This window comes from Engraulis encrasicolus, chromosome 13, assembly GCF_034702125.1.
Source record: "Engraulis encrasicolus isolate BLACKSEA-1 chromosome 13, IST_EnEncr_1.0, whole genome shotgun sequence".
Classification (NCBI taxonomy): domain Eukaryota; kingdom Metazoa; phylum Chordata; class Actinopteri; order Clupeiformes; family Engraulidae; genus Engraulis; species Engraulis encrasicolus.
This window is the reverse complement of record NC_085869.1, coordinates 4,870,948-4,885,947: the sequence shown is the minus strand read 5'-3', so window position 1 is coordinate 4,885,947 and position 15,000 is coordinate 4,870,948. Positions and strand designations below refer to the sequence as shown.

The following is a 15,000-nucleotide window of genomic DNA, read 5'->3' as shown; positions in this document are numbered from 1 at the left end:
ATAAACATTTTAGGCCGTGCATATGTGTGTATCTTTATGTATGTGCGTTTACATCTCTCTCTCGCTCTCTCTCTCTCTCTGTGCATGTGTGTGCATGTTGTGTCTGTGTGATAATTGTTGGGATGGGTGGAGCAACATGTCAACCAAATCTTTATAAAACAACTTCTTTCCAAGCCCTTGTAACTTGCTCTTAAAATAAGTTTCCAGACCAGAAAGTCAAATGTAACAGTTTGTTGTTGAAGTCAGCCAATAAAATGGTTCACCAACACTGAAAGAAACACAGCTGTCTTCTCAGTTTAGTTTCCAGATGATCAGAGAGAAGTCTATGAAATGTCTCTCAGAGGTAATCAAAGTCTCTAGACTCCAAACTTCTCAGTGTGTGTGTGTGTGTGTGTGTGTGTGTGTGTGTGTGTGTGTGTTTAAACTTCACTCAGGCTAATTCATTAACTGGATTAAAGTGACTCCTGTGTGACCAAAGCTGCCGCCTTCGTCGCCTCAACCTTGATATCACACTGAATTACTGAGTAATTAAAATAAATGACAACAGACAGTTGAACGCTGAGAGAGAGATAGAGAGAGAGAGAGGGGGGGGGGATAGAGGCAGAGCAAGAGAGAAAGAGTGATAACAGATATGGAGAGAGTCAGAGGAGAGAACGGGAGTCGTGGGAGTAAATCTAAAAGAAAATGAGAGTCACACAGAGAGATTAAACAGAAAATGAAATGACCTTGTGGCCTTGTTGTCATATCAATAAATGAGTTTGACCTGTGGAAATCTGCAGCGCATTACTGAAAACTGCCACTGACTGATGTGGCTCTGAGATGTACCCTCATTTCTCACCCGCCATTATGTCCACTAACGCTGGGCTGGAGTTTAATCTTTTCAAGCCTAGTGTTTTTCCATGATGAATTCTGTTTGGATTTGTAAAGAGAGAGAGAGAGAGAAAGAAACATCTATCAGAATAAAAAGCAACATGCAGTGACTTAATGAGTAATAAAACTAAATGACAACTAACAGTCGAACAGAGAGAGAGAGAGAGAGAGAGAGAGAGAGAGAGAGAGAGAGAGAGAAAGTAAAAATGAAGGAGAAAAGGAATGTCACACAAAGACTTTAAACAGAAAATGAAATGACCTGGTGGCCTTGTTGTCATATCAATAAATGAGTTTGACCTGTGGAAACCTGCAGCGCATTACTGAAAACTGCCACTGACAGGCGTGGCTCTGTGATGTACCCTCATTTCTCATTCTCACCCGCCATTATCTCCACCAGTGCTAAAACTAAAGCTGGGCTGGAGTTTAATCTTTTCAAGCCTAGTGTTTTCCAATGATGAATTCTGTATGGATGTGTAAAGAGAGAGAGAGAGAAAGGGAAAGAGAGAGAGAGAGAGAGAGAGAGAGAGAGAGAAAGAAACATTTCTCAGAATAAAAAACAACATGCAGTGACTTAATGTTCAGTTTGTTGCCCAACTTTTCTCACTGCTTTAATACATAATATTTTGCACCGCAGTTCACCTGAGGACATTTTGAATGTCCTTAAAAGACCCAACCCACCTTCTTAAACCAAAGGGCGAGGAGTTCCCTCATGCAAGTCAAAAAGAGATTTGATTTCTGTGGGCTTTCATTCATTTTTGGGCACTGGTCTGCCACATCGTCTGTCTTCCTTAAAAAGAAGTCCATCCTTGAAATGAAAAAAAGAGAGAACCATCTAAAAAGAAAACAAAAACATGCATCTTAAAGTCTGAAGGAGTCAATAGAAAAGTCTAAACGTCCATAGAAATGGTTGTGGCAATAAAACATAAATCATTCATGGGGAAATTAAACATCACTCACAGGAATGTATCATTGATCTATATAGGACATTGCTATGACAACCAAATATGTTTATTAAACTCGTAAATGATAGCACTCTTTGTTCGTCTTTCAAAGACGAGCTCAAAACTATTGAGCTCCACACAGGTGGTGTATCCAAAATATGAAGCATAAAACAAATGTCACTAGGGTATGTCTAAACCTATAAGCTTATTTTGTTGTTTTAACAATACTGTGAAACAAAGCTGTCATGGATCTGATTTGCAGACTGTGGGGAGGGTGTATTTGCCCTGGTGGTGTTTTATTGGGTTCGGTTAAGCCCAAACACCTCCAATTTCCCAATATCTTAACAATGCCTCTGTGGTGGAGCTTTACATTCATGCTTTATTGCCTCAATCCACAGACTGCTTAATCTGATCGGTGTTCTGTGGACATGGAGGCCTCAGCGGACTGAAATAATCAAACAGGGTTTTACAATGTTTTAAGCTGTGTATGTGTACTAAAATTATCAGACTAAACCCTCACACACACACGCACACGTGAACACACACACACAGGCATGCACACACACACACACACACACACACACACACACACACACACACACACACACACACACACACACACACACACACACACACACACACACACACACACACACACACACACACACACACACACAAACACATTAACAAATTACTCCTACATCATAAATATCAGCATAGCAAAAAGCAGTGTGAGGTCGCTGAAAATGCTTTTAAAGACCAGCACACATCTAACAGGCTTTTAGACATGCGGAAGCTGCAACGGGAACGAGATATAGGCCTACTGCAGCCTAATAACAGCTAAGAGCACAAATGACAAGTGCTTTCTCTCAGCAGTTGATTGCAATTACATTACAAAACATGATATTACACAACAGTACACTTAGCTGACACTCTTAAGCAGAGTGACTTAGTTATTTTAGGCACAGGGCACAGTCCTGGGAGCAATGTGGAGTTATTTCCCTTACTGAAAAGACTAGTCAGGCATGGATGCTGACACAAGTATGGAATAGCGGCCGACGAGGTGTCCCGATATCAAGGGAAACAATGGACGAGGCGGAGCGTTCTAAACAGCCCGACGGCGCAGCCAAAGGGCTGTTCGCTTCGCCACTGGGTTTTTGACTTGACAACCAGATGCGATAGAATTAGTAACGGGGTCTTGACTAGACAACCAGATGCGATAGAACTAACGACGCGGTCTTGACGAGACAACCAGATGCGAAAGAACTAGTAACGGCACTTCGCCAGAAAGTTAAAAGAAGCAACTTGGACGCCCGCACGACCGCATGACATCATAGGTGTCCTGCTACCGGGGAATAAAGGACACCTGCTCAGCCAATCAGAAGACGTTCCGTCTGCTCACTGGGTGATAAGAGAGAACTATCTGCTCCATCCCTCTGCTGGTAAAAGGATTTGAACCTATAATCCTTTGAGCCAATGACTGAATTCCTGTAGCCTAAAAATCAAAACACAGAGGAGTTCACATAGTTGTAGCCTACTGATGGATAGCAACAACAATATTTGCAATTTGTAATGTTGCCTCATTCAAGTTGCCATGGAAACCACATGTTGTTTTGATTCTATTATGATTGTGTTTGTCTGTCTGTCTTGTCTGTTTTGATACCAGTACAGGACGAGCAAAGGATCAAGGCAGAGACATTGACCAAGAGTTGGCTGGATAATAAATTGCCGTTCTCAAACCTGGGCAGCTGACTTTAAATCAAAACGTTTTGCCAAAGACAACGTTTTCATGGGTGTTGGTATTGCATGGAAAGCCTAGAGACTTTCGTAGCATCACAAGAATAACAGAAGATACAAGAAAATGGAAACATAACGATGCCAAGGTCCAAGGAGCAGTATTCTGAATGAAAACGATATTTGATATTGTGTTAAAATTCTTTCAGCCACCTATCGCCTCCAAAGTTTACACATTGGCAATTTTTTCACACAAAGTGAAACAAAGTTTATATATATATATATATATATATGATCAGAGGATGTGAAATGGAAATAAAACGCTTTTTATTTTATATTGATTCACTTTTTTATATAAAAGTACTTACATTTAATACAGTTCTTCAAAATACAAGCAGCCAAACAACATATAAATCAAATACAAAATTATAAAATCTGTTTTCCTTCATCTGTCTTCATCACGGGGGATAACAGATGAAAGTGATTTGTATACATTTTCATATAGAACACTCTAAAATTGCCATGGTAACAGTATGGTCATATCAAGTCTTTTCCGTGTCGTCTTATACTGTAGTAAGCGCATGGCAGATGGGAAAACACTGCGTTAGACATAAGCAGGAAACGTCACATCCACAAGTTGTTATGTGTAGAGAGTACGGTTGGATATCGGCTCCCATTTTCATCAAAAAAAAGGGAGGGAGTCGTTGTGAGCAGTCTGATGTCTCATTGTGTCGACATACGTAGCTTTGAACTGAGCAGGAAACGTCACATCCTCAAGTTGTTATGTGTAAAGAGTTATTGTCACACAAAGCGAAAGCAATTTTTTTAAAACAAGTACGAAAGACAAAAATACTGAACATGAAACGTCGACCAGCTTCATTTTCCTTCCATGGTTTACTTTGATAAGTAAGGTAATTTGCGAATGAGTAGCTTTTTATATCGACATTATATATAATGCAGTATGTCATTAAACGAAACAGAATAAATATAAAACGCAACATAATAATAAACAGATAGGCCTATTAAGTCCAGGCCTGTGAACACCGAGGAACAAGGAGGTAATGCTGTTGGATGTCCAAAACAATCCTAAATGAGTTATCCAAACCTGATACGAAATAGAAAAAAGTTGTTTGTAATCCCCTTCCATTTGTTTGTCGTTTTTCTCGCTCTCTCTTTTTTTTTTTTTTACACTTTTTACATGACGTATAAAAAGGAGTAGAAAGTAGTGATGGGAAAATGAGGCTTCCTGAACCAATCAGGCTTTCAGGCAAAAAGGTTCGAAGCATTCAAAGCATTTTTCGAAGCCTCATCTCACTGGCGCCATCTGGTGTGCAATGAAATGACGCGGCAGGCATTGATTTCATTTTAACTTTTTTTCTTGTGTCTTATTTGTATCCGTTCCGTTTCAATAAATGTGATGGGGTGTGTGTATGGAATTAATGACTCGTGATTGTGGAACACTCAAATCAAGTTTAACGCTGACCCTGTGTTATCGTGGAAGTGAGAGAGAGCATCATTTTGTGGAGGTCGGCGCGCGACCGGGAGTGACCGGCCATAAACGCAACAGCAGCCAATCAAAACGGAAAGAAATATAATGAATAGAGTCAATAGAATGGGGCAGATCCCCCTTTTCATGTATGAAAAGTGCAATTTTTCCAGTCATAATGACTACTTAGAATTTGATGGTGGTGGTAAGTATTCATGAAAAAGGTAACATTGGTGAATGGGCAGCATGAATTCTGGAAATAAACAACTAAAAATCTCACACAGTGTACCTTTAAGCGAACCAAACTCAGTCCTTTTTAGTAAGCAAGACGTTTATCAGTAAGATGTTTATCAACCACTGAGTTCAGTTAGCCAGGTTTCTTACCAATCCATGTGTCTGTAAAAATACGCATACCACCATTAGTATGGTTAAATAGGAGTGATCGAGAGTGACAAGCTTGATGCAGCATAATGGTGTGACGGCACGTCCTTTGAAATGAGCATGCAGACAGCAAGAAGGGGTCACAGAGAAGACTATCCTTATTTTGAGCATAACACACCATGACAACACACAGACAAGCACCCAGACAGGTGGGAAAACAAAATGGCGTGCTGAGATGGGAAAACAGGCTTTACAGCGATGTATTGCATATTAATTAAGTTTCTTCAGCTGGAAAGAAGAGTCTTGATTTTTTTTTCAGTTGTGCTAACCATTTACTCCGTGTAATCCGTTGGTGTGATGTCCACATGTATTAACAATTTCTGGACAGCAAGAATGACCTACAGCATTGCCCTCCAATATTATGAAATATTGCTGTCTTTGATGAACAGACGGCAAACATAAAGCCTTGGAGTATATGATGATTGACAAGTGCTTGTTCCCAGTGTGGCATGACTAATTTGGCCCACGCTTTCCTCCATCGGCGGAGTGTTTCTGACTAATCAAGTGCTGTAACGCTTTGAAAACATTAATTTCTACCAGGGCACAGTGACCTCCTGCCGTTTAGTCACATCACTTAACACAAGCCGGCTCTGCTGATTATAGATTTATTGCCATTACATTGAAGTTATTCAGCTGGTCTGAGACTTCAAATAGCAGTTGACATTTTGCATGTTGCATCTTGATGAAAGGCAAGGAAAGATGAAAACTTTTCTGTGTGGTTTGCCCATACGATATGGTCTTTTATTCATCGAGATGCAATTGCAGCCTTTACTGTTGTTATATGCCTTTGAAATGTTTAGGGCACACATTTAGCTGTTTCTTCTGCAGGAACCGCGCTGCAAAGTAATAGATCCCTCTGAATCTACACCATTGTGTTGAAGCTTTCAAGTTCATTAATTGTCCATAAGCCCAATGTAAATAACAATGCAAAGCACATGTGTTCTGAAATTATGGCACCTGTTTAAACCATTTACTTGAACATAATGCTATATGCCAGTGATTCCCAACCTGTGGTCCGGGGCCCACTGGTGGGCCCTGAAGGTATTCCAAGAGGGCCTTGAAATCATTTTCCAAAAATAACAATCATATTTTGGTGTGTGTTGTTGTTGATTTATTTGAGTTTTATTCTTAATTGGGTCAGAGGTGGGCCCGGAACATTTTTGACAATTTCGAGTGAGCCGCAAGTTGAAAAAGGTTGGGAACCCCTGCTATATACAATGCCTTACTGTTGATAAAATGAAAAATGCAGTCAATCAAGCAACGAAAAAAAAAACCCCACACAGATATGATTCACAAACAGATGTATCAATGAAGAATTCATTGGAGGTGATGTGGACTCTAATGAATGTGTGACAGCTCAGGACACAAACACATGAACAACAGTATGTCAGGGCATCACCTGTCCTGGTATGACTTCTTTGACTGGGAGTGTGTGAATGTTTATGGTGGTGGGTCACTGGATTTAACACACCAGCCCTACATCACATCAAATAGCACAACATGCACCAGCTGAATATCAAGCACTATGACATCAACACTTTGGGGGGGGAATGGGCGCTGTGGTGCAGCGCACTAAGTCCCCCACATTTGGGCTTGCATGCCCACGGGGACCCCGGTTCGAGTCCGGCTGGGGTCATTTCCCGATCCCACCCCGCCTCTCTGTCCCACTCGCTGCCTGTCACCATCTCAGACTGTCCTATCAAATAAAGGCAGAAAAGCACTAAAAAACACTGTTCTTTGCAACACAGTGGATTTCACATACCGGCTGTACTTCAATTCACCTAACATAACATACACCAGGGTTAAGGGAATTTGGACACAAGTATGTGAAGTTATGATGTGTATTGGATGCATATTCAGACAACATGAGCGTCAAGAATATACTTTACACAACCATCCTACAAATATAAATCACACATCTGTACAATTTAGTTTGTCTGCATATCACATCCACATAAAAATATAGACTCAATATCGTCCATTGTCACCAAGCTAACTGAAGGGATACTACTAAATCATAAGCAACATCACAAACAACTCTATGCCCTCAGTTGGTGCAATGGCACAACTTCCTAATCCAACTTCTCCAACTCTTAGAGATTAATACAGTGGTGCTCATATGTTTACATACCCCAGCAGAATATACGCTTTCTTGGCGATTTCTCTCAAAATATGAAGGATTACACAAAACCTTTTTTTTCTCTCATTGCTAGTGACTGGCTTAAGATATTTATTAGCAGTATTCTGTGTTTACTCTTTCTGATGACAAAACAGGACATTCTCCCTGGCAGAATGGTTGTTTCCTATAATACCTTTGGGTGTCTTGCTGGAACCTCACATTTGAGGTTTCCCCTCAGTGGCTCGATGATGTTGAGATCAGAAGAGTGAGACGGTCGCACAAAAACTTCATTTTATTCTTTCTGAAGCTAATGACGGGTTGATTTGGCTTTCTGCGCTGAAATATTGTCATGTTGGCATGTCCAAACAATGGACCATGTGCAGATTCAAGGCTGATGAGTGTCAAGTTTCCTCCAGTATTTTTCACTGGGCAATGTATTCATCATTCTGTGAGTATGGACCAAAAGTGTAGTGCATTTGTAACTCAAATGTCCCCATGACATCAGTGGTCCATAACCATGTTTCACAGAAGGGATGGTGTAACTTTCATCATAGGCTCCGTTGACTGTTCTCCAAATGGTACTGTTAATAGTGGCTGAAAAAAGTTCCATATTGATCTAAATTTTCCAAATGACTTTGTCACATGCATTCTGATGCTTCTCACTATGCTATTTGGTGTATCATATGCAAAATAACATGTTTGCATTTTTGTAGTAATGGCTTTCTCCTGGCAACCCCCAACAGCCCATCTTTCCTCAAGTGCCTCTTTCCTGTACAGTTTAAAAAAAAATTTCATGTTGTCCTACATTTCACCTGAAGTTATTTTTTGGTTGTCCTATGCCTCCTGAACAATTTCCCTTGCAATGATCATTGCAATGCAATGATTCCCTTGCCCATTGGCTTGATTCCAAACAAACCCCTCATATTGAATTTCTGGATTGAAATTCCAACAGTGCCAACATGACAATATTTTGACACAGAAAGCCAAATCAACCCATCATTAGCTTCAGAAAGAATAAAATGAAGGTTTTTGAGCGACCATCTCACTCTCCTGATCTCAACATCATTGAGCCACTCAGGGGAAACCTCAAATGTGAGGTTCCAGCAAGACACCCAAAGATATTATAGGAAATAACCATTCTGCCAGGAATAATGTGCTGTTTTGTCATCTGAGAACATTAAGAGCCTTATCCACAACTACCACAAACAATTTAGAGCGGTCCTTGATGTTAAACAGGGCCATATTCAGCATCAGAAACTAGGGTATGTAAACTTTTGAACAGGGTCATTTGGGTAGTTTGGGTTGTGATCATGCTTTTGAAAGAGTAAACACAGAATATTGCTAATAAATATCTTAAGCCAGTCACTAGCAATGAGTGAAAAAAAAAGGTTTTGTGTAATCCGTCATATTTCGTGAGAAATCGCAGAGAAAGCGTATATTCTGCTGGGGTATGTAAACATATGAGCACCACTGTAATTCATCAAAATATTGGATTATGTAAAGCTTGTTAAATAAATTATTAACCCTGCAATTGTGTATTATAGGCTATGTTAAATTATGCCTGCTAATCTAATTTTAACAATAACTTAAGTGTACACTACTGTACCTACACTCGTGGAGTGTTTGTATGCTACATTATGCATGCATCTGTAGCAATCATTTAAGAGAATACCATGACAGGCTTAATGGCCTCACTGGTAGACATGTCTGAATCTAAACTACATCTCAGAAACCACTATCATCAGAAAGCTATTCTGACAATTTGTGCTTTCATCTACAGCTGACAGCAATCCTGAGGGCGGACATAAACACTGACACGGCAATTTAATCCACCAGCCATCCAGCCCATCACTTAGAGCAAGCAATTCTCTCGGATAGCTGTAATTGTCTTGCTAAGTAAGAAAGGCCCCACACCTCTGACAATAACGGCAATAACAGCAAAAGATGAAAACGGTGAACAACACACATCAGCCACAACGACTTCCATAAACACTGATTAAGGGGAGGATGTTAGGCAGCGGATGTTAGACAGGAGAGAGGAGGAAAGAAAGGCGAGGGAAGAGATGACAAGACTGTGACCTGAGGCAAGCGAGTTAGTTTAGCAAATATCAACATCACGGAAGGTTTTAAAATTGATTTGTTACGCTGTTGGTTAGCGGAGGGAAAGACACGGATGTCAGATAAGACGTGACTGGGTGTGAGGAAAGGTGCATTAGCGTGTTTCTTATTATAAAGCTGGGCTTACACTGTGCGACTTTTGCCCCGATTTTGCCCCGATTTGGCACTCGCACGACTTTTTGAGAGTCGGTCCGATTTCTTTCTCAATCGCAGGTCAATCGTGAGTCTCGCATCGTACAGTGTACATGGGGTAACGACAAGCGATTTTGCCTCACGATCGTGCAATCGCAGGGTCGCAAGAATATCAAAACGGTTTGAAATTCTGGTCGTGGCTCGTGCGTAAATCGCACAGTTAAAGCAGTGCTGCGACCCGATTTGACACTTCACATGCACAAATGAATAGGGCCGTGCGATTCGCTGTTGAGCGCGCCCTCATCTCCACCTCAGGTGCGCATGTTCCCTCCTCTGCAGACCGGGGAAACATGCCCGCGTCGTACGGTGAAAGATTTCTCTCGCATCCGACTGTCGGCTCGTGTAGTTTGAGGACGTGAGTCGTGAGTTGTGAACTTTTAAACAGTGAAATTCCATCGTGCAGTGTGAGCAGAAGCTTAAGACCCACGAGTGAAAATATCGCACAGTGTATGCCCGGCTTTAGTCAGATGAAACTTCACATAAATTACTTACACACATTATAGAAAACAAACCTAAGAACGAGTTTCATCACAGACTACTCTCAGTCCTTACTACTCAGTTATCTTAATATTTAAAGGGGTATGCCACTATTTTGGGGCTTAATACAGTTAAAATCGTTGGCCGGGGTTTATAAAGGTGGTGAAGTGTCTTATTTTTCATGTAAGTCGTTGTCTTGCTTTAAAACAAGTTAAAAGAGGGAGTATGTACACAGTAAAAAATATTCCCGTGATGTCACAGTAACTTACTGGCTACTAATTAGCCACATTGCTTGCTACTTAATTTATTGGAAGTAGAACCAGCAACATTTCCTATCATATACCTTCTTCTAATTAGACCTGACAATTAGTAATTACAATCAATCATGACCAGGAGCAACCCAAAGTGACATACAGATATGCAATATTGGTTACTGTCTCTAGGGTAATGTAGAGTTAGGAGGGATTAGAACCTGCAACTCTCTGATCTTAAGTCCACCTCCTTAACCATTAGGCTGCCACATAGTGCACCCAATCATGGCCTAGAGGCATGAAACACCTGTTATAACAGCACAGTAGTTAACTGTGATATGACGAAAAGTGTCTTTGGATTTCACAGTAACAAATTGTGGCAGAATGTCACAGCATGTTACTGTGAAATGAATGCAATTAGTAGCCAGTAATTCATTGTGAGTTCACAGTATGATATTGTTACACACTTGAAGTGGGCGAAAGTTCAATGGGAAGGCATGTCAGTTGGGTTGAAGGCTGACGCCTTTACAGTAGTTAACTGTGATATGACGAAAAGTCTCTTTGAATTTCACAGTAACAAATTGTGGCAGGATGTCACAGTATGTTACTGTGAAATGAATGCAATTAGTAGCCAGTAATTCATTGTGAGTTCACAGTATGATATTGTTACACACATGGGAAGACATGTCCGTTGGGTTGAAGGCTGACGCCTTTACCTAAAGTGATATACAGATACACAACATTGGTTGTTGTCCCTAGGGCAATGGAGGGATTTGAACCTGCAACTATCTGAACACAAGTCCACCTCCCTAACCATTAGGCCAAGGCTGCCACATAGCACAACCTGGGCCTTCAGAAACTTGATGGACATTTACAGCAAACTATTTAGTCATCAACTTCTTGTTTGCTACATGTCTTCCCATGCTCGGTCATCTCCTTTTTTCTCACTTACTCATGTCAATATGTACAACCTGGGGGGGAGGGCTTAGGACATACTGGCTGTCTTCAGATCGTGTCCCATCATGCAATGCACTTATGGATAGCCATTTATCTAGAAGGAATATCTTAAGTTTGCTTCAAAATATTACGCCTTGTTATATTCTGTGTTTATTGTAGGGGTTGTACTATTTAAAGTGGTACACAAGAAAAATGACCATATTCCCACCGTCATTAAGATGGTCATGTATATCTCCCAATATATATAAGCTCATTCTTCTATTACTTGACAGAGAGTGGGGAAAAAGTAGATAACTAATGATGGGTATACATGTATACCACGAGACATTAAGAATTAAATAATTTGCTGAAAATGTCAATGAAAGGTGTGATTGTAATGAAGAGCCCAAACTGTCTATGACTGAAGTTGTGCCCCGAAGCACTAATAATTCAATAGATACTCCACCCACACAGTAGTTTACTGTGATGTTTCCTAGTTCATCACTTTGGCACTTTGGTAATCTTTGATGCTGTGATATGCAAGTTAGGTGAGAAATGGCAAGTGATACAATGATTTCAGAGTAATTTGCTGTGTGCCGTGTGACCATCACAGTAGCATAGTGTACCAGAACTTCAGAGTAAATTACTCTGAAATCCTTGTAAGTTTTTACTGTGTAGCTAAGCTAGTGAAAGTCAATGGATCACTGTAGCATGTAGCATGATGAAGACCCAGTGCTGGGTTGAAACCGGTTGGCGGTTTTATCTTTGTAACAATGCCCATGGATTAATAAAGAGTTTTTATACTAAGGACAATCCTTCTCGGCCTGTGGAGTTGCCTGTGTAGGCCCTAGTGCCAACACGCTCTAAATGTTATGACTCAGTCTAAACTGTGGGGGAAAGATGTTCACCTTGTGAGGGTCTAAGGTGAAGTTGGGCTTGAGCAGGCTCCCGGCGTCGACGTGGTTGTCGTGGTCCACCTCGTACATGTTGTAGGACGGGTTGCCGATCTCCACGTTCAGCCCCCCGTTGGTCATCGTCTGCTGCCTCTGCACGCCGCAGGGGTGGAATGAATTGATGGACGGGGGAAGTAGGATGAGTGGAGTGGGAGGAGGAGAAGAGATAAATGGAGGTGGAAGAGGAGAGAAGAGTAGAGTGGGGAAGCAGGTTAGCACCCCAACACCAGTCAGAGCATTCATAGGTAAACCAGCAGAGAAAACCTCAGATCAAATAACGTAATGCTTCAGTACATTATTAGGCGTGTTGATGAGTGCACGCATGCTTGCATGCACACACACACACGCACACGCACACACTTACACACACACACGGGCATACAATGACACACTCGAGCACATTCACATAGTGGCCCTCATATATCAAACATAACATTAACGTATATATGCCACAAAAAAGGATGAGGTGGGTGTACATTCATTTGTTCCCAACGTGAGGTAGTTATTAATGTGAACGTGACCTGAGGCTGAGAGACTGCAATTGAAACTCGTCACATAAAAAATACATAGGCTGTGTCTCAATTATGATGATTTCTTTTTAAATCAACAACCATTCGTTCTCAAAATGGAATTATAGTGATAGGCCTGTTCTGAGACCTATTATGAATAGATTTCTGTGTTCTAAATGTATGCTTGTTTGAACATAGTATGTTTGATTCGGGGGTGCTACAGTGGTACTACATACATGGTGTTATAATGTGCACTGAAACCATCTACCATAGGAGGTAATGCTGGAATGCACTGGGGCAGAAATGAAATTGGACTATTGGATTTACTTATCACACTGGGAGCACAAGCTGGGTGCTGGGAGCACAATCTGTTTTGGCTGCTGCATTACAATGTAGACAATATTACATAGTATATGAGCACACAGGCATGCGCGCGTACACACACGCATGCACGCACGCACGCACGCACGCACGCACACACACACACACACACACACACACACACACACACACACACACACACACACACACACACACACACACACACACACACACACACACACACACTCTGATAAAAAGCCAATGTTTTCCCCCCTTTTTCTACCGTTTGGCATGTCCGATATGCATCTTGTTTTACACCTTGCCTGCATTACAATTCTCACAACAGGCCTCACTCCAGGATCTGCTGTTGATGCCATCATCCATTTTATTCCCTTTCTACCTATCAAAACCCTGCCTGTTCACAACACTTGTCTATTCACAACACGCAGAACATTCTACAACATTCTAGAATCCCGGCATGATTCTTTTTCTTTTATGTTGCTCCCATGCAGGGAAGATGGCTTCTCACTCTCTCCCTCACCCCCCATGTTTGATATTCATGCTGACATGCTTCCCAGCTTGCAAACGACAGACTCCGTTTCCTGCCTCTGTCTGACAAAGCCAGATATTGTGTCACAGGGAGACATCTGATCTCTGTTGTCATTGCCCATGAGTAATGTGAGTGGTGATATATCTAGCCACAAGCATACTGTATACATTGCACGATGTCAGATTTACTGTGAAGCGATTTTTCACCCTGTGTACATGTGAAGTGGGATGCCATGGGTCACACTGTCACTGTATCTTAAAGAGGAAACTGGAACATGACAGCCAGGGTCTTTCTGAACGTCTAAAGTTAGAGATATGGGCCATTGAACATCTGTGCTGTAATCATAACATACATCTCTATGTCAGCAAATATATATAAAAAATAATAATGTATTTTATTCAAAAGCGCCTTTCAAAACACTCAAGGACACTGTACAAAGAGAAGAAATAATAAAACAAGACCCATAAGCAGATTGAAAAACAATATATATATGCTGTATATAAAACATGTGCAGGACATAATTAGTCCTAAACTGTGACCAAGCATGTCTACTTACTGTACCATTGACTGTGACATATTCACCCTGACAAACATTAGTCACATTGACTAGATCCAGACGAGAGGATTACAGGTATACTGTATGCAAACTGTACAAGCAAAAGAGTGTATGCATCTGCTATATTATATAAAACATTTGCAGGGCATAATTAGTCCTAAACTGTGACATATTCACCCCAACAAACACGAGGCACAATGACTAGAGAAAGACAAGGGTATTACAATAATGCTGTAAGCATACTGTACAAGTATGAGAGCGTATGCATCTGCTATATTATACCTAAACACAAGAACAAATGTTGTATTTCATTAGAGTTCAGTAGCGGGCCGACAGGTCTTACCCAGTGTACTCTTAGCACTTGACCTCAACAGCCAATTAAATCTGTCTCCTCCCAAAGGAGTTGTGGATCTCACATTTTAGGTCAAATGAATCTGCAGCTCAAGACAGGACACCACCACCATTTTGTATCTAAATGGAGGATATCTGACGCTTGTCTGCAGCCGATGGCTCTTGCACTCACCTTGGCCCGTGTGTGTGTGTGTG

At 41.1% G+C, this 15,000-nt stretch overlaps 1 pseudogene; it reads right to left on the bottom strand.

Annotated features, from left to right (window-relative positions):
* Positions 1–641: 641 nt before the first annotated feature.
* Positions 642–15,000, bottom strand: part of LOC134461473 (low-density lipoprotein receptor-related protein 1B-like) — a 149,995-nt pseudogene continuing 135,636 nt past the window's right edge.